Source organism: Cebidichthys violaceus, unplaced genomic scaffold (assembly GCF_023349555.1).
Source record: "Cebidichthys violaceus isolate CVI_PGR_0920_01 unplaced genomic scaffold, fCebVio1.0.p SCAF_14, whole genome shotgun sequence".
Lineage (NCBI taxonomy): Eukaryota > Metazoa > Chordata > Actinopteri > Perciformes > Stichaeidae > Cebidichthys > Cebidichthys violaceus.
This window is the reverse complement of record NW_027176307.1, coordinates 89471-113357: the sequence shown is the minus strand read 5'-3', so window position 1 is coordinate 113357 and position 23887 is coordinate 89471. Positions and strand designations below refer to the sequence as shown.

Genomic DNA, 23887 nt, shown 5'->3' with positions numbered 1-23887 from the left:
TGCCATGCGGCTCGCTGAGGAGTGTCACATTTCTTGGCAAGTGCTTCCGCTGAGGTGTGTTTGGCTGTGATTCTCAAGTTTCGAAGTGCTGTGCAACTCTGAAAGACAAATCCATGCAATTTGTATTTACTCAGTGGAAGCAAAACAGAAATAATTGTACAACTGTGGTAATTTTACTAATGTTGTTAGCTGGACATGGCTGATATTCTCCACACGGCCAGTCATTTCCCTCAGGCCTTATAATGAGTTGTCTACTAAGGTTTTACAAGCAATTATGAGCTGTGCCATTGTGAACAGACTTTGGTAGCTTTTGGCATGTTGTTGTGAATCTGCGGTTTTGATGGGTAATTCATGTTGATGGCATAATTTGTCTGTATGATGCAAGGGTGAGGCAGTAGCCGTTCTGCTCTCACATGCAGTTATAGCAGTGTTGGACGAGTTACTTGGAAAATGTATTGAAATACTGATATATTACTCCCTAATGACCGCACAGAGACTGCACTCCAAATGTCCACTGTGGGTGAGTCCTCACTGCGGGGGCTGGGGTTCTGATCTGTCCCGCAGCACTTTGCTGCATGTCGTCCACTCTCTCCCCTTTTACTGTCTCTGAATGTATGATACAAATAAATAAAAATGAATCCACAAAGTGTAAACTGATAGAAACCCTTCCATGAAATTCCTGGCAAACAAATCGACTTCCCTAAAGTGTCAAAGGAAAGGAGCATTACTGGTATTAGTAGCTGTAATATAATAAATGAATTAACATAAAAAAAACATGACACACAATGTTATGAAGTGATGATGGTTACTACGCATTTGAAATCTGAATTCACTGCTCACTGGAGTCGACTCTTGAGAGTGCGTCGTATGAGGGGTATAGGGAAATGGTCGCGTGACATGAAGCGATGTCCTCCATACTGTAGCTCCGCCCATCATCAAAGAGAGGCCTAATCCCCGGAGTAACTAAAAAAACCCACCTGTGTGGGTGTGCGGAGCCTTTAAAGGAGCTGTATTTAACCGCCGTTTGCTCAGCCGTCGCCACGTTCAGAGACGTTGAGACGGAATCAAAAAGCTCCCAATCTCGTATTTAGCACGTTTAGGGAGCCAGTGTTACAAGATGTCAAGATCCTTGATTGATTTTTATTTTCAATTATAGCTCACTTATTGCATTATGTGCACATTAAAGAAAATAATCACGTCACATCTAAAATGGGTTATTATGGAATGTGCCACTCTATAGAATCAATAAAATAATTTCCTTGCACCATGAATTCATTACTGCAGGGCAATTAATTAAAAACAATTTGTACTGTTGTGCGCTCCTTAGACCTGTCGACCCAGTGGGCTTTGTCAATTACGCCGAGCATCATTGACGTCCACTTTAAGATAATAGCATATTGTGTTGCTATTAATGCAGGCCTCTCCTTATCAATTTGGAACATCTGAAGCCACGCATCTAAAATGACGTGAACATCAGGTTGTCTGATGTAAACAGCTCTAAAGAGGCCCCCAAGCAGATGGGGCACACTAATAAACCTCTGTTATGTCATGCTCCTCGAACAATGCCATGCAGCAATTTACAAACAACAAAGGAGAGGAGCCATTAGGAGAAGCAATTCAAATCTGAGGTATCAATTATGTGACTGCGAACACTTAACGGTGCAATGCAGCCTGTTTTTAAGATGTATGTTACATGTCAGTTGTCAACATTTTATAGGAATATGTTGCTTGATTATGAGCGTCAAGGGGCTGAAATAACACACTGCAGTACTTATTACTCTTGACACAGTTTGCATAGAGAGCATTCAACAGGCTGTTTATCTGCCTAAATCATGAATACATCTACCTCCTAGTTTACATTACTGTCAAACGACTAGTTTTATTTTACCGCTAGCCAGCTGAGAAACTCGTCAGCTGCACCAAAAAAATTCAAATAAATTGGTTGTTTGATGTACGATATGCAGGGATGCGGGTTAAAGAGGGGTGACATGCCGCAGATGGACCCCTCCATAGGAAATATTAAAAAAAATACAGAAATCCGTCATCAAAGCAGACTGTGTTCATAGTCTGTCACTTGAGCTTTGTTTATACTCGCGCAATCGCTCCGAACATGAACGGAGGCGTTAATTAATACTCTATGCGCTGCATTATTCTCCAAAAACTCCAGAGGGCGTACGAACAAAATGAAGTGTGAGGAATCAAAAAGACAATAGGTATGCCCATAGACTGTAGGTGGAACCGGCAAAAAGCTGTAAACCAACCCCCACAATCCAGAGGAAGAATTGTAATTACCTGTAAAATCATATCTCATATTCATGGATTATCTTATTGCCTTTGTACCAGCCCTGTAGAGAAGAGTCAAGCGTGCATTATAAGGAAACGAAGGTTACATTTCCTGTAAACTATTTGATTTGTCTGGCAACATGTATACTCAAATGAAGATTTTTAAGACCACCTGTTTCTAAAGCATTTAACAGTGTGAGTTGGCCTTCTCTTTACAATAGCTTGGATATGGAGTATTTATTATATATCATGGATAAAGGCTTGGATATGGAGTGTTGCATGTGGCACGTCAACAAACAGCATAGCCTTTTTCAGTTGCGTGGGTGAAGCTGAATACAAAAGAATGACAATTTGCAGAAAGAGCTGTCGAAAAAACAGCCACGTTCCAGATGTGCCAATCAAAAGGATGCAGGATGCAAACAAAAGAAGGCATAACTGGCGGGTAACTATCATGAGTCACAGTAGTAGTTCGACATAATGTGCTGATTGAGGACGCCTAAATTACCCGTGAGATTTTAATTAATGAGTTGTGTTTTATGCTTTCGTAATGGATATTAAAGATAATTCTAGAAGAAGATGGAATATGTTGAATCAACTATAATACATTTCTGTGATACATTAAGTCAAATTTGCATCACTGTGGTTTGACAAATTTCTTGAGCCATCGATCTCCACCAAGACAATATCTATTCCACGTTCTGGTGTTGTATAATGTAGCCATCATTTCATAAGAAAAGTGTTCTATTTTAAATAAACACAATTAGATTGTTCTTCAGTGTATCCGTTGCTGAAAAACTTAGCTGAGAATAAAATAATAAAATTACAAAAAGGTGCAAAAAACCCATCTCATGTCCCAGTCCTTCTCGAGGTCTCAGAAGAAGCTCGAGGGCTTGTTGAGAGCTAAAAAGTCAATTTGATCAATCAGAAGAACCGCTTGTTTGAATGAGAACAGCCTCCATCTGTGGAAGTGCTTTGTTGCTGTTTAGCACACGAACGTACCTCCATAGGCAACATAGAGTGTATGAAAGAATTCAGTTTGAATGTGTTCCGTGTTTTCAAATGTGATTCTGCCTTCGAGCCTTTATTAACAGATTAAAAGCCCCAAAAATTAATTGAGAATTAGCAATTCATCAAAAAGTTATTGGCGGCTTGGTCTCGCCCAAACTGGGTCCCAAATCATCCAGGCTATGGGCTCCTATTTCAGCAATCCTATTTTTCAGCTCAGAGAGGAAGTCGGTGGAGACGCACTGTCGCCTTTCTACTGTAGTTCTTTTTGAGCTTCACAATGTCCTTTGACAGAGGAGGAGCCCTATTTAACTGCCTCCTACATGACACGCAATTTAGTTTTTGCTAATTATAGGGTACGTTGGTCATAAATTATTCCCTGCTCTTTAGCTCTACCTCACCCCCCTCTCTTCCATCATACACGGGCAGAAACACACACGAACCACAAACTTTACCCATCTGCTGATTTTTCACACTGAGACTGAACGTCGCACACAGTGGGATGCCGAACGCGGACTTGGGGGGGTGTGTGTGTGTGTGTGGGGGCTGAACAGCTGAGAGAAAAGCGAGAAGGGGAGAGCAGGCGAAGAAACGAGAGCAGGGAAAATCCAGCAGTTCATCTCTCCCCCGCTGTTTAAAGCCATTCATAAATACTCGAGCCTTCACTCTGCCGCACAGAATCGCAGATTTCATGAGACTCCAGTGCCTCGGCATAACACAAGCAACGCTTGGATTTATCGGCAAAAGATGAAAACGTGAAATGCGTGTTGACAAGAGGGGAAGAGTAGGAGTCAGAAAAAGGCCGCGCAAAAAAGTAGCCCGCTAACAGCAGAACATGCTAGTTCTCCAATTATAATAATGAGACATTCACACAGCTGCTATATTCAGTTTTGAATTCGAAGGCTGAGTGTCCATATAGCAGACTGCTGCATTCACTGTCGTTTACAGTTGGCTGAATACACATAATTATGTTTAGAACATGTACAACATACATTCATCATGATGTTTGTCTTCAAGGGGCTGAATGATGGGAGATCACTAAAAATGTTTCTTTCTTGTTTTGCAATAGGGTTGGAAGTATTTACCTTGTTGACAAATACCCCCAGTATTATACTTCACATTTATGAAAAGACATAAATCACGTTATATTGTGTGCAGTTTTGGCTCCTTATGCAAATTCCCAAAAAAAAGTGTGGTTGCATGAATTGCGAGCTGTAGTTGTACGTTCCCAGATGGTTGGTTTGGATGCGCGTTGGTGTTCTGTATCCCTCGCCTGGACTACGATGACTCATGTGTCAGGACATAGTTGGAGAGTAAGCAGTGGAAGAAAGATTTTGCCTAAAATGCGATAATATGAGTGACAAAAACAAAAAAATACACATACTTTTCTTCTTTCTCTATTTTTTTCCCCCTCTCTCTCTATGTCTGTTCATAAATGTTGTGTATCCACGAGGAGGGAATGCTCCAATTCTCTCATTTCTCTCCTTGAGTGAGCTCACATCACCCCCTCCCCTGCGTCCTTCTATCTCTGCCTCCATGTCTTTGTTGTCCTGATTGGTCCCTTCTGTCACAGAAGTCTGTTTGACCTGCGCTAAGGGGATACGGACGCTGCCCTCCTCACCCCGCACAGAGCTAACAACATTCTCCTGCTCCCTATTATGCCGAGCAGTCACGGTGCTCACTTCGCTCAAGGTTATTCATTCAAGGCTAGGCTCACGATGTCCATGCGTACAAAGCAAAGGGAGGGAGAGCGAATGCTCGGTATCAAAATTGAACCTCAGCGACGTCCAATTTATGACTTATAAAACGATAATGCACAGAGGCCACCGAGGAGCCGAGCAGCATGGCATGTTTAACAGAGCGCGTTAAAACCAGATTCCTTTGTTGCTGGGGCGATCTGTCTCCTGATGGAGACTGGGATGTGATATTGAAAAACAGGGCTATAATGAAGACCTGGCTCCCTGGAGAGAAAACACTTGTGGCCAGTTTCACAGACATGGATTAAGGCTGGTCCTAGACTAATTTGCCTTCTCGGCGGATGTCTCTGTTGAGAAATCTCTTTAGTCGGAGACTCTGTGTAACAGGGCCCCCTGTGTCTCACTACTGGACTCTCTGGCTTTTCTCTCTCTTTCTGAACGCTTCGAACCAACATGGACTTGTTCCACGCACTTTCCCAACCCCTCTACCTCTGGTCGAGGACTCCAGATTTAAGGCCTTAGCGGAAAGCACAAGACGTACGGCTCTGGCTTATTCATCACGTTAAATATCCCTTAGCCTTCCGCTCCCTCGCTGTAGATTATTCAAATGACGGCTCCCTCATATTTGGAATTAGGCTGTAGACATATCTGCTCATAAATTAGCTCGATCCGACAACACACTCCAGCTGCAAAGAGCTCCCTGTGATGTATGCCCCTGTGTGTCGTAATGTACTATTATTCCATTTAGAACATGCTAGTGGGCGCCGCCGCCTGTGTCTGCCACCCAGATTAGAGTCGTAAAACTCGGTGCCGAGATGATGTGACATTTTGCCCGGGCTGTAAAAAATCTCAGCAGCCTGATTGTACTTTCACACTGTAAATTCAAAGCCTGGAGTAAGTAAGCACTGAGTCAGGCATTGTGCATGCTAATGATATGTTCAAGGTGTGCGTATACAGTAGGAGAGGGTGTGTGGGTCTGTTCTCGCCTCTGTGTGTGTCCCGTTAACTCAAACGCATCCTCTGGTGACGTTTGCACGTGTGTATTAATTTATACATGCATCATTTACGGCTAACAAGATGCATTAGGGCATCTCCACTCTCCTCATGAGTGCATTCGGCCGTGACGGAACACGTGTGTGAACTACAGACGATGGTGTTTGCGCGACTGTGTGTTTGCCTCTCTGTCCTACATGCGTGCTAAAAAAAACCAAAAAAACAACAACCTGAGTGTGAATATCCACGGTGCTCACTCGCGCTGTATGTGCGCCTGTGTCAGCATCTCCACCAATCCGTCGGGTGGGGCGGCGGCGGGGTTGTACGAGGGAAGGAAAAAAGGCACAATGAATGACATTGACAGGCAACGTGCTGTAGAACGTCTCCCCGTTCCAGGGACACTGAGCTGATCGCTGATAGCAGATGTGTGTCTAATTGCGGAGGGGTTGGGCGCCCTGGATACGTCTCTGTCTCCTCTCCCTCTCTCTCCGCCTGCCAGGAAGCTAAGCCCCCTCCAGAGCCCCCAATCACTGCTTCTAATTAGAGGCCTTATCTCTGTCAATCACTGTGCCTTTCGCTCTCCTCTGCGGCCCGTCGCGTGGATAACGGGGGGGGGGGGGCGACGGGGACTGGCCGGTGGTCACAGAGGACGACAAAACTGAGATAGACTGGGAGGAGACGGGGGAGAAACGCTAACGGGAGAAGACAGAGGGATGTGTGCTTGTGTGCCGAAGTTTGAATGCACTGTGCTTGAACAGGTTGTGTCAAAGTGGAGTGTAAGAGAACATCCATCCATGTAGATTCGCTAAGCTCCTCCGCTGCAGCAGTTGGAGGTAGAGTGCTTTTTCTCAATGGATGTGGTTATCTTAGCTAAGCATGCAGACTGGGCGGCAAGGACAACAGCTAACCTGGCTCTTCATAAATGCGATTATTTACAATAAAGCAGCTATTTATCAATAGTGCGTGATGTCATGTACTGCATCTCCCAAGCCCAATAGAAAAGCTGTGGGGGATATACACTTGCACCTATTCACACACACACACACACACACACACACACACACACACACACACACACACACACACACACACACACACAAACACACACATTCATACACTGATGGCAGAGGCTGGCATACAAGGTGCCAACATGCCCATCAGGCTTTAATCTAAATATTCATTCGCACACATTCATACACCGATGGCACAGTCTTCGGAAGCAATTTTCGGTTCAGTGTCTCGCCCAAGGACACTTCAACATGCAGACTGGAGGTAGTGGGAATTAAACTGCTGATCTTCCGATCCTCTGCTCTGTCCACTGAGCCACATGAATGTATTAATTTATCTAAAAAAACCCCATGGTATTATTAGACTTTGGTGAGAGTACCTCAGACCCCCAGGAGGGGGCGGATTTATTTATTTTTCTTCTACATTTTAAAATGAAATGGATCTATCTGGTTCTATTTTGTCCTCTAGCATTGGTGGACTCAACTACAACTACATCTCAGAGGGAAATATTGCACTTTTAAATTCATTACATTTACTTAAGAATATTAATAGTTAGGCTACAGGTTCAGATTCTTCTTACAAAGTTATAATCAACTAACAAACTATTATCTGTTATTAAGTAGTATATAGCCTAATTATTAATTCTATAAAGTAGTTTAAAATGACCTAACCATGCCATTCTGCATAATATAAAGTATATTTTGATGCTAATCCTTTTTTACTTTTACTGAGATGACATTTTGAATGAATAGGTTTTACTTGTCTCAAAGTGTTTTTACACTGTGCTTCAGTAAATATTTTAATCATAAAAATATCACTTCATCGGCCATCAGACGTCAACCTCCATTTTCTCATAACTCACGCTCATTTTCTGCAGTTATTTCCATTGATTACATTTTCAGTTCCTATAAACCTCATCGCTGTTCACCTCAATGAGGATTGAGATTTTAAGTTTTATCACCTGTATACTTATGACTTCGAAAAAATGAGATAACTGTTAATAAGATCAGCACATTGCAGAGGTATGTGAACAGAATACACGGGCAGACGAAGGTGAGGAGGTGAGGTTAAGTAGAAGAGATTGAAACAAAAGGACAGATGTGTGGCAATGAAGCTTAAGTGTGGGATAAGAAGGAAATATTAGGCCAGAGGTGAAAAAAGGGCTTGAACATGTCCAGAGAGAGAGAGAGAGAGAGAGAGAGAGAGAGAGAGAGAGAGAGAGAGAGAGAGAGAGAGAGAGAGAGAGAGAGAGAAATCCTCTCCCTATCCCCATCTCAATGTCTCTCCATGCAGGTTCTGTCTGGGCACCCTTTCAAAATCAATTTAAGAAATTACCATTCAGCCAGTGTTCCGTCATTAGGATTTTATAATTTCATCTTCCTCCTCCAGTGCCTTTATCCCAGAGCCCCTCAGTTCATCTCTGCAGCACAACCCCGGTGAATAATTAACCGCGGCCGTGAGCAGAAAGACGATGAGCGACACAAGCGTTCTATCATTCACACACAGCTGCACACCTTCTTCGGCGGCAGCGCGCTTTTAAATCTCTCTACGGTTTTACTTTAAATCTGACATGCCATGTCTCCCGCTCGCACGCTAACATGCCAGCACTTTGGAAACACAAACACAAGTTCTTACACACAGGCTCAGGCGGCGAATATGTCTCACACATGCACTCGCATTCACCTTATCATCTACACAAACACACACACACACACACACACACACACACACACACACACACACACACACACACACACACACACACACACACACACACTCACTCGCTCACTGTCTGTCTCCTCTGCCCTTCCTCTATTCCCTAAAGGCATTTTAGTTGAGGAGGCGGAAATAGGTGGGGCAGGAGGGTTTTGGGATGGTGGGGGGGGGGATGAGGGTGTAAAAGCGGCACCTCGACCTCTAAGATCCCAACGTGACACAGAAAGTTGGCACGCCTTTCCATGAATACGAGTTGAAGTAGACATGCTGGGAGGCGGAGCCCTCATCCGACCTCTCTTGTCTGCAGTGTAAAGCTCAACAAGCCAGAGTGAGAGAGAAAGTGTGGGGGGGGGGGGGGGGGGGGGCTGTTGGTGGTGGGTACTGGTTAGAAGTACACCAGGTGTGCGTCCCTAACCGGGGCTTGTAGCCTTTAGGACCAGATATGTGCGAAGGTATTTCATGACAATCGATAGCGAGGCTCAATCGCATTCTCTGTACTCCGGCTATTCCCAGACCTCAGAGGCCAACTGACTCTTTGTTCAGCAAAGGTGTTTACTCCGGTGCCATTTGGTTAATAGGCCTGTGGTGTGTAATATTCTGCAGCAAATGTATTACATTATGTTCTGCTGACGCAGGTCCAGCTGGCAATGTTTGCTAATGTTGTTCGACGATGTTTTCGCATCAATATAAAATAGAGGAATTCTGGCCTGTTTAACTTCTTAACACCAGCTCAAAGTGTTTTTATTATTGTTTTTTTTTACCACGGTATCGAATTAGTTATCGAGCCTCGTGGAATTGGTATTGATATATAAATGTCTGGTACCTTGACATCCCTCCTAGCAGCTCACGGCTCGTGGTTGTCTGTTTTATTGTTATGTGGTTACTGCTGAACAATTATTTGATGGATTCGGGTACATTTTGTACAGACGTTCATGTTCCCCAGATGATAAATCCTACTGACTTTGGTGATCCACTGTATTTTCATTTAATTCCTTCAATGAGGCAACATTTTAATTTATCACAATATCTTAACAGTTGCAAGATGGATTGGAACAAATTGTGATACAGCCATTCATGCTCCCCAGAGGAGGGATCTTAATTTCAACAAGAGGGCAACATTTGTGTCAGAGGAAAATAGTGTTGACAAATGTTTGGTGGATTTGCATGCAATTCATGTTTTCTATTAAGATCCCTCAGCTGATCCCTCAGCTTTTCATAGGGTCATCAAAAGGGAACAATCTGAATGTGTCCAATACTTTGGTTTATCTGCATACAATGCAAAGTGTTAGTACACTTGCAGTTGAGTACTTAATGTTTTTAAAGGTAACAAGACATGATTGTATTTATACAATGAAAGATAAACCGAAGCAGCTCTGGCTGGCTCCACAATCTCTGGAAAAGCTACCGATTGGTTACTGTCTCTGTCTGGAGCCAGAACATCGCAGAAGAAGGGAGACGTGCCAAACAAATAATAAAGGATGCAATCTGGGAGCAAATCAGGAGCAGCTGGCAGATGTGTATTTAAATCACAACCCTCAGTTCTGATAGCAAGTTAGAGGAAACCAAAAGTAATAAAAAGTTGAAGTGTGAAATATTCGCTTTCCAGTTGGCATGATTTCTGTGAGTTGTAATGGGCAACACTTAAGAGGAAAACAACCAATTTGCAGAAAGAGAAAATATGTTTGCCTAAAATATGGATTTGTCTGGATATTTAGCTGCCATTCTTTTTTTTGGCATGGAAACAGGATAAGCCTCGGTGATGTGGCGTGTGGAGATGAGTGTGTGGGTTTAGGGTGACGATGTCAGTCTGACTGAATGCTCTGCTCTCACATCACATACGGTGTACTTAGTCAACACTAGTTACAGGCCGCACTAGTTAGGGCTGTAGGAAAAAAAAACAGTTGAAAGCGTTTTTTTTTGGTTTTTTTGACTGCTGCAAACTAAGTGGAATTTACCGATTGGAAGTGACACGCTATCTTTCTTAATAATGCGCATTCCCTAAAGTGTTGACTAATTGGAAGCATTAAAATCTTGACACCGGTGGTTAATTTGTTTCCTTGTGTTTTATAGCGATCATTTGTCCCATCGGAAAGCTCGGATGAAACACGAGGTGATTACGCCAGCGAGTGGAGTGCAGATGGAGTGCAGATGGAGTTGGAGCCGGTTGAGCGAGACACAGGTCAGCATCTCACACTTCCCCGAAAAAAAACCCCCTTATGTCAACATTTGCTGACGTTGGTTGCCGCATGGAAATACAGCGGCCGGATGGTCGTCGCGAACGAGACCTTTTTGAACACTCCGAGACCTAAATTGCAGAATTGTCAGCTTGACCTTTTCCCTGCTCGAGGAGAACGCAGTGAAATATCTTAATTAGAAAGAGATGGAGTTGCTAAGAACACACATTGATCAGGCAGAAACCGCAGCTGTGGAGACAGGGCTGTAAGGAGGGAGAGGAACATAATGCAGCGTTGTTGTCGGGACAATAACCATGAGTCATGTTAGTCTGCTCTGGAATGAAGAATCGAGTGGCTATCTGTGCAAACTAGTTTTTTAATACAGACGCAGAAGACTCCAAGGCCACTGGAAGAGAAAACTCGCTCCCGACATCATAACAGAATTTCAATTGATTGAATTCATTATATTCAGTTTAAACTTCAAGCACAAACTTTTACGCAAAATATACACTTGGTGCCATTAATGTTATATATACATTTATATACAATAGGTCCTTTACAGAGATAATAAAGTGGTGCTGAACTGCTTTATATTGAGAGGTTTGTATAATGTTTTGTCCACCCCATTTCCTTAATGAAGACCCAAAACAAAGTGGTGTGCCTCATTAAGTTATTAAACTTCTTTTTTGCTTGACTGTTTTCAAAATGGTGGCTGGGTCTCGAGTCATCTTTAATCAACACTGACAGTTTGATCTGAGTTAGCAAGCCCCGTTGGTTGTGATTAATTGCGCTAATTTGCAAGAAGTTTGGATAACTTTGGATAATTGGGATTATCCAAATTCAGATCCGGCGAACGGTCAGTCAACTCGCCATCATGCAACGCTCGGCCGCATCTCCTGCTCTCCGTAGAAAATGAATATCCATCTTCACACACATCAACATATCCAGAGCATCTCCACCTTAACCAGGGGATGGTTGAATGTTGATATTTTTGCTCATAAAAAGGACTTTGATTAATAAACAAATAGTTCATCATTTGTATTCTGTTGACTGACTAACTGCGACATTTACTAATCGTTTCAACTCTAAGTGCGTAGTGATTTTTTTCATAATTACATTTTCTTCAATAAGTCTTGATGCACAAAGCACCAACAATCTCAGTAAAGTAAAGTAAAATCATATTTGATTCATGTTTTCTTCATTTTTGTTATACCCTGAAGTTTACAGTTTGCCTATTTTAAGGTGTTTGTTATTGTCAATAATACTTATTATTTGCATTTTCTCTTCTACCTGCCCTTTATTACCTCTTTCACTACTGTACTTTATCTCTGTGCCAATACATACAGTGAACTGAACTCCCCCGGTGGCCTACTAGGAATTGTTAGTGTTATGCTCTACCCATTGAGCTCCAGCACACAGACTCACAGGTTCCCCAGTGCTGTCAAGAGGGCGGACATGTCGCTAGTAGCTTGTCACAGTTATTTGACAGAGACCTTGTAAAACTCAGTGAGTCCAGTGAAGCAAGGCACCAGTCAACCTCCGATTCACCTCCTCTACTCCTGCTGACCGGCTCTGATGTAAACAGAGTGCCAGAGCGCAGCACTTGTTTGACCAATACAATGTGCTGTCCGTCTTGGGCTGTGATGCAACTCGGCCCCCTCGTCCAATCCCCAGCCTGCACTTTTGGATTTCCGTCAACTTGCATCACTGTCACTGACTGCCGTGATGGGAATGTGAGCATTTGAATTTTGTTACACTTCAATTATTGGGGAGAGATTAAGAGCTATATGAGATTTATTTTTGGGCCTGACAGCATTCAGAGGGAAAACCAACTGGAAGGACCCAGATGCTGCCGGTTTCGTCAGAAAACTCCAGAGAGTTTTTGAGGTTTAGATAAAAAAAAAAAAAAGTCATTCATCACTTCAAAGTTTATGCAGTTTCGAACAGACGGCTAGGGGACGTGGTTGATATTGATCTGTTGAGGCTAGGAGTAACGTTCAAAGGCATCGGGCTACGGGGAGTAGGCTGCTCGGGTTTCATTAAGTGTAAACATTTCCAAGAAAGAAATAGCTTGAAATGAGAGAAATCCAGGGAATGGGAGATGAGGGAGAGAAACAAAAGCCAGCGAGAAAAAGAAAGGGAGAACAATTCCTTGTTTTGTTTTTTGTTTGTTTATTTTTTAATTCCTCGAACCATCTCTTTTGCTCTGCTGCCAGCTCGGGGATAGACGAGCGCGTTTTGCTGGATGGCGGAGCTGTTCAGCCTCTGCGGTGGCTACAGTCCCCCGTCTTTGGCTCTGACATGAAACTATGGGCAGCAGCCCCCGGCCCACACTGCCAGAGCACTGTGTGGACGAGGATGAAGCACCCACCACCACTTTAGCTCCGGTTCCAGTGACAACACCCACATAAATGGCCTATATAGGCTTTTAATAAGTGTTTGAACAAACAGCCACTTGCATCTGCTTTTTGTTTGATGCGTTTCAAGGGCATAGTAGTGTCTGTTTGGCAGAGCGGGCGTCCACCTGCCGAAATGCATCGTCGGGATGATAATAGCGTTTGACTTCGATTGAGGGCTTTGCGGTGGGTAAGGCGTGAATTGTTTTATCTTTGTTTATCAATGTTTTTCCCATGGTTTTTCGGCTAATTGCGGAGCAGAGTGGCTCGCAGAATGCCTATTAGTGCCGTGCTGAGTTGAGAGACAGGCCAGTGGGAGGAAAAAAAAAAAAAACTGCTCATCGCTGAAAACAAGAGAAAGACACGAGCGCTGAGAATTCTCTTGTACGTTCCTTCTCAGCGTGCACGGGCGTATGCATGCTGGTGTGTATCAACACACACACACACACACACACACACACACACACACACACACACACACACACACACAGGCGCAAAGAAAACAGGAAAAGATAAGAAGGACTAGCCTTTTGTATTTGAGCCCACACACAGAAAACGAAGCAGTACACGTGAGAGCACATCACTCCCGGGTGTGTGTGTGTGTGTGTGTGTGTGTGTGTGTGTGTGTGTGTGTGTGTGTGTGTGTGTGTGTGTGTGTGTGTGTGTGTGTGTGTGTGTGTGTCTGCATTATCTTCTGCCTGTTGGTGCTGCTGTTTAAGTGCTGCTGAGAAAGAAGGAATGAAGGGAGAGAGGCAGGGTAGACAGAGAGGTGAGGAGAGGAGAGATAGAGGAAAGGAGTAATAAAAGAGCGAGGAGCAGTCCTGTATCCCCCCCCCCCCCCATCCCAGGGGCAGTGACACAGCAGCAGCAGCTGCTTCTGTCTTTTAGAGCCACAGTCATATGAAACAACCCCCCCTAGCAAAAAAAAAAACTACCAGTAGCCTAATCAGTCCACCGGTCCTGGCCCTCAGTTCGGCTGAGGAAGTCTGACTTTTCCCCTCATCAGTGTTTGATCTGTATCGTTGCTGACACGCACAATAGTCAACTGCAGTCGCTACACACAAGCAATTTTGTCCTCAGGGGGCAGAGGGGGGGGGTCAGATGGCCCCATATCGCAGGGTTAATTCCCTGCCATGGTGGCCACCCTCCTGTCCCTCACAGAACCAGTGAATTTGTGGAGGGCTGGCAAAAGGTCCGCAAGTTACAAACGAGAGGGGAGTATGGGGAGCTGTACGAGAGAGAGTCTGAGACATGGTCTGTTGGATCACTGTTCTCTCTCTGTGTGTGTGTGTGTGTGTGTGTGTGTGTGTGCGCGCATGTGTCTGTATGTTTTTATGTGGTAATTAAATCATGAGAACCTCTGTTTTTGGAAAACTGCACAAGGAGCTTATGGACTAGCTTAGTTGCTGACTCTGTGGGCCTGATTTAATTAGAAGCAAACACGCATACTGTAATTACACACAACCACACCTGCATCGCACAGTCGGCTCGGACAAAGGTTGTTCAAACAGTGTTTTTTTTTTTTTTTACAGGAACAGTTTCAACTTGCTCTAATAAGCATGCTTAGAGGACGCTCTAAGCATGTCTCTCTTAATGATGCTCCCTTATTATCTACTGCGTGCGTTAAGCTCGGACAGTGCTTTATACAACCTTCGCTCTGATTGTTTCTGTCCATTAGTAAATAGATAAGCAGTGCAGCAGGATACTGCCAGCACTATGTGTTGTGGCCACTATAATCATAATGTGATGTCCTCCAGCTGGGTGAAATTTGCCCCATATGTGCACATATGTAGACCGTTATCCAACTTTCTGGACCGTAGTCAGTTAATAAGGCAGCATAAAGATGTAGCATAAAGATGTAGACATGCGTGCAGTGACACATCATTGCACACACACACACACACACACACACTCTCACACACGTCTGCAGAGATAAGGGACATCTACACACTCACACAATATACAAATACTCCAAACATACGCAGACCCTACACTTGGCATTTAGCCGTGTCTGGCTCGCCTTGCTTCGGGGCCCCCCGGAGGGCCAGGCCCTCTTGTCACTCCAGGACCCTGATCTGAACCTAGCCGTCACTTACATGCAACAGAACGCCAGGAAAAAATAAAATGTGGAGTCCTACTGTGAATTATGATGTCTCCCATCTTTTGTGATGCCATTTTCCCCCGGAATTGTGACCTGTGATTCCCAAAAGGTTTGAACCAACAGATGGGTGAAAAAAAAAAAAAATCACAGGAAAAACCCACATCAAGGATCTAACTAAACTATTGGTCGACCGTGACCCTCCAGTACATCTTTAACGCCTTTTGTCATAATTTCCACAAGTCATTGGAGCTTTATGGAGGGATGAACACCATTCTTCAAAAATATATCCCCTCACTTATTTTTTTAATGACAGTAAAAGAAAGTACCGTTTAACCGGTCATTCCAAAATCTCCCGTAATTATTCAATTGAGTTGACATCTAACGACTGCAAAAGTCTATAGCTTATCATCGCTGTCCAATGCAACACCTTTCAGTCTGTCAAGTCATGTGGAGTAGATAATCAATTAATGTAGAATATGTGCAACTTATGCTCTAAACTTGTAGCTCCCTGCTAAGCCGAGCACAGTAGACTACCCCCCCCCCCCCCCCCCCCCCCCCAAGGTGATGGTAGCCTCAGACCCGACAGGTGGTTGCTCGCTCTTCTCGATGGGGCTTTTGAAACGTAAGATGAACAGAAGTAGTGCCAGCAACAGCAACAATAGCAGCGAGTGATAGCATAGCTTTCAGGTGAGAGCCTGTGTGGCGGCAGGCATGGCAGCAAAGAGTGAGCAGAGCGCTGTCAGCTTAAGTACAACACAGTGGTCGACAGGGTGCTTTGGATACATGTCATCCAGTGAGAGGAGAAAGCCATGTGAGTGTAGCGGCAGGCTCGAGTTGGCTGCCTTTAAACGCCTGCTCTCAGGTTTCGCTTTATTGTATCTCCAGTTGTAGTGCTTTTAAAATGTTCAGATGAATTGAAGGATTGAGTGTTGAGGAATGCATTGTCACAGAGCTGAAGACAAAGCTTGTTTTCTTATCCTTTCACTCATTCAGTGACCCCTTGAGTCGCGTATGGAGGCATCTGCATTCGTCAAGGTTTCTCCGCTCACTTATTCTGTTTTTTTTTTTTTTTTTCTTTTGGAGTGGAAAAGTGGACCAACAGAACTCCAGAGCCAAATAAGTGGATAATATCATTAAAAACGTTCCACTCTGAAATGCTCAGTTTACTTTCCTCACCATAATAATGTCAAATTAGAATAGATTTGATGCGAAAAGTGATTCAGGGCTCTCAGAGTCTGAGACTGGTTGACACCTCGTTGTCACTGGTACGTTGCTTCTCACTCACTTGCAAACACCCACTGTTAAACCCTTGACACACACACACACACACACACACACACACACACACACACACACACACGCGAAGAAATGCACTCGTACAGAGACGAGACACACACTTACCATCTGGCACAGGTGAACACACTTGCACTAACGAGCCCAGAGGATGGAAATGAGAAGTGAACACATGCAAACAGGAGCAAAACATATGATTTATTTCCTCTGCCATAGTATTTGAAGCGACCAGTAACAAGGCCGGTATATTGTGACACCCTCCTCATGCATGGGAGCATGTATGCGCATATATGAGTTCGCACATGCGGTTACATTAGTGTGGATGCTTGTCATGCTGACAGCAGGCGTTTAAGCCGGTACGGTTACGCTTGTTGAAAGCTGTGTCCTGTAAAGAGCTTCCGTAAAATGTCAAAATGTAAGTGGAGCCAACACACTTCCTGTCCCTGCCTCTCGCCGACATGAAGCCATTGAGAGCTCCGCATGAAAATTGGTTTACATTCCTACTTAAAATCATTATAAAGGAAACCGTCTCTGCGGGATAATATGGCAATCTAATGTTTATGGACACTTAAATCCTCTGGAGCCTCCAGCTACAGTACATAACCTCGCCCTGTTCAATCTTTAATGTGATTTTGGTGCTGGTCAAAGCCGCTACCGCTGAACCTCGTAGCACATATACACAGCGGCAGAGCAACAATAAAATGCATGAATAAGATATGAGATCAACATAGAGATGTAACACATCTGATTTCTGTTTGCCTTCACGCTGCATTGCCCACTTCACACTGAGCTGAGCAAACACAAAAATAGATAGATATATAGATAGACACGCTTCCCATATGACCTTTTTATAAAAGCAATTATTTTGAATGTTTTATGATCTTCAGCTTCTAAAGTTAAGATTTGGTTAAGATTACGCAGCTAATACTGGGCAGTAGCCCCCCAATGAGGACACTGAGGTCATGTCTTGGTAGATTTTGCACTCCAGTATTTGCAAAACCCTGCCTATAGCCCTACAAAACAATAACTGGTTCAAGTTAGAAAAAGATTGCCTCTGTATCACAAGAGAGGAGAGGCATTCTTAGCGTGACCTCGGGGAGTTGCTTCTCAGGAAAATATTTGAGCAAACTTAAAATGCATGCTTTTTTTTTTTTTTTCAGGTGAGGAACGTCACAGACAATCTTCCAACTCAACGCTGCACATTTGTGCCAACAGTTACAGCTAATGTAGGAAGCCATGTGCCCTGCAAGTGTGGGCTTGTTGTGGTGGGGTATAGTCATGTGAGCTATATCGTTGCCATGCGTAGATATTGTAAAAAGTGGGAATAGATAGAGTGCACACATTCATGCATGCCTACATACATACATAAATACATACATACATGCGCACAGTAAATGCATATTTGTTTGGTTCAGTGGTTTAGAACAGCGAGCTGCAGACATCGAGGCATGCATCTGGAAAAGACAAGACTCCTCACTCCACCACAGGCCAGGCCACTCCACTTGAGCTGATTGATTTCCCATCAGTTCTGTATCCCTGATAACTGCATGCCTGGAGGGCTGCACTGGTTCCAATATTTCACCGCTATACACCCGCACAGCCACGCTCTGTTTAAAACACCCTTTTTCAATGTGTGGAAGTAGGTGCGTGGGTATATGAGTGAATGGAACTATGGAGGTGTACGTGGGGATAGGTGTGTCTGTGTGTGTGTGTGTGTGTGTGTGAGAGGAACAGCACCAGCAGATGATGACGCGTGGTAGCGATATGCCAAACATTTCTGCATGTATCGAGGACAAGACGTCTCCAACAATCCTCCACAGAAGCCGAGTAGCAAGAGAATGCCCACAGCCAAAACAGCGGTAAGGAAAGAACTAGCTCTAGAAATGTTATAATACTGTAACATCTACTCGTCTAACTCAAAACGAGCAGCGATTGGTCAAAATCCACACGGACAAATTAGTTTTTTTCCCCTCACAACGCTTTTTCTAAATTCTAAACGTCCAGTGACTCTATTGTGACTCTGCTTTTCGAGTTGCTGAGCAAATTGCCCTCTAACAGAGAAACTGCCATTTAAGGTGGTAGTGATTTTTTTTTTTTAAGCGGATCTAATCATACATTGGTTCGCACTGTGTTAAAGTGTGGTACTGACAGAAAGATAAGCGTCTTATCTTCCACTCAGAGTAATTTGCTTCTCTGTAGGAATAGCAGCAGTGACTGAGCTCGAGCTGTGACCCTTGCCTAGGTACCTTTCTAAATTTGTATTCTTACCAAAGCCATTATGCTTTTGCTGTGCATACTATTATTTTAGGATGCTGCAGACATTTCAAACAGCTCGATAATTTAAGGACCGTTTTTAGCTTCTTTTTTTTTTAGATGTGAGTGTTATGGCTCAGGTAAACCGGCAGAAATGCTTTCACCGCTGCCTTGTGACATAGAAAATGTTTTTTCTTAGAGGCCGACTTGGATAAAAGCTTGATTATCGCTTACAAATACAATCTGTTTTCTGGCTTCCTCAAGGGAAGCTTACAAACTGTTTATTGAATGGGTTCGATTTTTGAACACTATTTTCTTGTCTGCTTTTTAAAAACCTCTGCTTCGTGCAGAAGAAGTCATGGAGGAGTATTTAAAGAACTATTTAAAAATGTATACATGCTGTTCTCACCTAGAAAGAGTGAAACCGTTCTTTGACCAATCACTATCACGTTCTGAGTTTATACCGTTAAGTATGTAAAATTGTATATCTCAAGTCTGGCTTTCCTCTGGAGCTTCTGGATGCATACACACTGTGTCTGTGTGTGCATTTTGAATGTGTAGTGATTAGAGAGAGAGGCAAGCAAAGTGATGCCAGTTTTTTTTTTTTCCCAACTGCTGTGCTTACATTAGCATAGATCATGCAGCAATCCATAATACATGGCTCGTTAACAAGGTTGGTATTTTTGATCCATAATCAAGGACTATATTTTCAAAGAGTTTCCAGAGTTAAACATATGATTGCTGCAGGCTGCTTTCCCCCCTTCTGCCACTCCCAGGCCACGTCATTGTACAGTATGGCAGCTATTGATTTGCCGTGCCATTCGGCCATTGATTGGAGTGGACGCCATTATGTCGGCGAGATTATAGCCCTCCGAAGCGCAGGGATTCTGAAGTGGAAAACCAGTGACTGAGAACCCGAGGAGATGAGCTGAGTGCTCGCTGCATCAGGTACAAGAGCAGCTGTGTTTCAGCTAATGACATAGAGCACGGCACAGGAGCATACAGCTTAGCGTAGCATGGCACAACCTTGCCCAGAGTAGAGCCTAGCACAGCAGAGACAGAGCACTCTCGCTTCTCTCATTTCTATCTGTGCCAAAGGGAGCTGTAGAAACACACAGGGGAGTGAAAAATCACATTGACTATTCCGGACACACAGGTTTTTTTGTTTTTTTTTATTGATGCGGCTCATTGCGGCCCAATATTTTCTATGACAGCCGTTGCCTCCCAGATTGTCTTTGGTTGATCATTCGAATTGACCACAATTCGCCATGCGGTGGGATGAGGGGGAAGGGTTTTTTAGAGGCCTGGGATGATTGGGAAGGGGGGGGGGGTGTTGAGGAGTGAGGAGAGTGAGTAGAGTAGGCGTTCGCTGCCTCGGCCCAGCTCACTGGCTTTCAGACCAGCCCATCATGTATTTATAGCAATATTGAATTTAATTGCGTTTCTAGCATGGGGCCTGAATTTTAAGAGACCCATAAATGGCAGAACATGAAACACTGTGCCATGAACATGTAAAGTGCACCCTCGTGAAAAGCAAGTCTGCAATGTGTGTAGTGTAAGAAAATCTACAGCAGAGCCCGACCCACTGTGTCCTGGAGGCCAATGAGGGCTTGTAGCCGCTGACCCTGAGGTTGTATGCTGTGCCATGCTTTTTCAATGAGGCACAGTTTGACAGTGCACAAGTTAAGAGACAACCCTCTGTGTGGCAAATGGCTCTTAAAGTGGCCTTGCTTTTTTTTTTTTTTTTTTTTTTTTTATGGCATGAGAAGTGACTCTAGCTAAATGCCATGAATGCAGTGTCTTACCCTGAGAGTTTCATTTGTAACAAAGAGAGAGAGGCAACAGGCAATTGAGTGGCCTGCTGCCCTCTGTAGGGTCACTTTTCAAATTCAAATCCGCGGTCTGTTTATTGGATAATAAATTGAGCATGGAAGATTAATTTGCATTTGGTTCATCATCCCCATGATATAGAGCAGCAATTTCTATAGCGTCCAGAGCTTAATAACTCAGAGGCAAAACTGGCATATTAAAAAAAAGTGCTTTCTTTCTTCTGGCGACACTGGAGTCAAAGCCCCGTGGCAACATCTCCGCTGATTCACACGTCTCGCTTCCTCCCGCCTAAATTCTTGTCACTCACAGCCTGAGCCGACATATCAGACACAGTTAACGCCGTGCTGAGAGTTATCACACATTCAGTGTAATCAAAAATCCTAATGAACATCATTAAAATCAAGGCTTTAAAAGCCGAGGCTTACATCTCTGTGGGTTTACACAGTCAGCGTGTGTGTGTGTGTGAGTGTGTGTGAGTGTGTGAGTGTGTGTTAAGGGCTATCAGAGCCTGTTAATGCGCCGCAGGCAAAAAGCATGGGGGTCACCTCTTATTCAAAGGAGGCCTGACTCTGGCGTTTTTTTTTTTCCTGCCTTTACATTCTGAGAGTGATTTTTTTTCTTCGTGCAAAAGAGCTGCAGCTGACAGTTCAAGGGATGCATGGAGCGAGCATGGAAACGGACGCCGCGAGGTCACATCAGTCCGGTAACCAAAAGGTCACATGTTTAATCCCAGCAACAGCTCACGCGCAGCTCGGATTAAAAGGGTGTAGAAGAGATCAATTCTTGAACATGACAGTATTTTGCCAACACAGGGCTATGACTGTGCCTTATCATTATTTTCATTATCGACTAATATGCTGATTATTTTCTTGATCTGTGTTTAAAATATCAGAAATAGTGAAAAATTACAATTTTTAGTCCAGCAACTATCACGTGATACAAAGAAAGGCAGCAAATATTCAAAGTGCATAACATGGAGCTACAGCATTTGTGCTTGAAACAATGATTCAATTTGCAAAATAGTTGCCTATTCATTTTCTAAGGAATGATTCATTGATTTATCACCTGAGCTCTCGTTATGACTGATGGTTTCCAAGATGGTCAATCAAATATCTTGTAAAATACCTATTTGTAAGACCCATGCTTCCATACATTATAATGATAAACCTACAAGATCATCTTTTGGACTTGGTTAAACGCATGTCATAAAGCGTTTAACCATGCAGCAGCCATGTTTCTGAAGTGCCATTGAGCAAAAAAGACGTAACCCGCAGGCTATACCCACTCACAAGGAATCAAGCTGGATTAATAGCAAAAAAAAAATGTGATGCAATATAAATGTGTAGGTTAAAGGGGAGGAGCGTCTGTCTCGAGCTCATTATCAGACATTCAGTCTGAAATACTGGTGTGGTGAGGAAGCACGCGGGGGTCGTGAGGGTGCTATATTTTCTTAGTGACTCCGAGCGGCTTCCTGCGCTGGGGGTGGTGTGATCGTGTGCGTGTGTGTGTGTGTGTGTGTGTGTGTGTGCACGCGTGTGCCTGTGCGCGCGTGTGGGCCTCAGGACATGGATGGGCTGCCTTTTCCGCGCAGACTGGAGGCACGAGCCGCTGCTGCCTGGGCACGCGCTGACTCCTCAGAAATAAACAGCTGCTTTAAATAAAACTGACGAGAGTGAACGGAAGCTGGCTTTATAGGCTATAACTCATGATGATGGTAATAGCATTAATCATAATGTCAAGCGATTACTTTAGCTCCTTTGCCACGTCAAACTACGTGCATTAGTAGGTGGCAAAACGCCAACATGTAGTGGTTAAACACGGAGAAGAGCGGCGGGAAGAGTCACAAACTAGACCGTTAGAAAGTGTCAGCATTGATGACACGTTTCCTTTAAACTTACAGGCTAAGAAAGGCTGAATTGGTTTATTTATTTGTTTAATTCACCCGACACTTAATCCTATTTGTAAGGTCTGCCTTGTAGATCTATCCTGTCTCGCTCTAAAGCAGCGTCGAGACAAGTCGCAGCACGTTCAACAAATTGTGGAAGAGTGTTTTTTTTTCTTCTCCCTTGTAGCCTGCTGTTTCCGACTAACACGAAGACGAGGGGGGCTAAAAAAGCTGCTGTTAAACTCAGCTGGCTTACCTCCGGTGGACGGTTAGTCGCTGTCCCTGGTGCTGAAACGCTTAGTCTCCGTCCAGGGTGCTGGTTTTCATTGCTGGCTCCGGAGACGCTTTGTAAATCCGCTGCGAAGAGGCGTCGAAAATGCCGGTCCAAAAAAAACACAAAAAAACTGCTGCTTCCGCCGTGAAGTTACGTTAAAGAAAATCCCATACCCAGGCGCGTGTCCGACACAAACACACACAGCGCGAGATATAGAGCGACCGTGGCTCAAAATTAGGACTTCAAATGTGAACGGTGGATCTTAAAAAAGGGCAGCTCGCTGGCTGAGCCGCTTTGGCAAGTGTTGCTGCTGAGGCTTCTTCGCTAGTTGCTCCTTCGTCCGGATAGCCTCAACCATCTCTCTCTCTCTCTCTCTCGCTCTCTCTCTCTCTCTCTCTCTCCCCCCCCCCCTCTCTCCCCCTCTCCCATATTCTCCTCGCTCTATCAATCACTATTCAATTCAAATATATTGGAGTGACAAGAGGGAAACCGATAGCCTCCAGTATCCTGTAAGCTATAATAGACACGAGCAAATGACTGCCAATAGTTAAACAGAAATCATTTGGAATTAGCTTTACTGGCATTGATGTGATAAAGAAACATTAAATTAATGCAATTGCACTGTGCCAAACAAAAAAATGTGTCCCTGCTGCATATATGTTATAAGATGAATGCAGATGTACATTTTCTCTCTCTCTCTCTTACTGGCATGCGCCCAACCCCCCCACCCCACCATGCACACACACACACACACACACACACACACACACACACACACACACACACACCGGGGAACTGAATTGAATTTATGGGCAATTTGCTTATGTAGAAGGAACAGCCATCTGTTTCGGGCCCCTCCTGCCCCGTCATTTTGTCTTTTGTTTTCAACAGAGCAACAGTTTTCCGCATAACATTCAGCGGTAAGTTATCGTCAACAACAGGGATTGCTCGCAAAAGAAAAAACAAAACAAAACAATGT

General features: G+C 44.0%; 1 protein-coding gene across 2 annotated transcripts in view; it reads right to left on the bottom strand.

Moving 5' to 3' along the window:
• Positions 1 to 23251, bottom strand: part of tmem121ab (transmembrane protein 121Ab) — a 37011-nt gene extending 13760 nt beyond the window's left edge. For both annotated transcript variants that reach the window (XR_011102739.1, XM_068708201.1), the window contains exon 1: positions 22891 to 23251. The gene's annotated coding sequence lies outside the window, so the exon portion shown is untranslated. The remainder of the gene's footprint in view (positions 1 to 22890) is intronic.
• Positions 23252 to 23887: the final 636 nt, after the last annotated feature.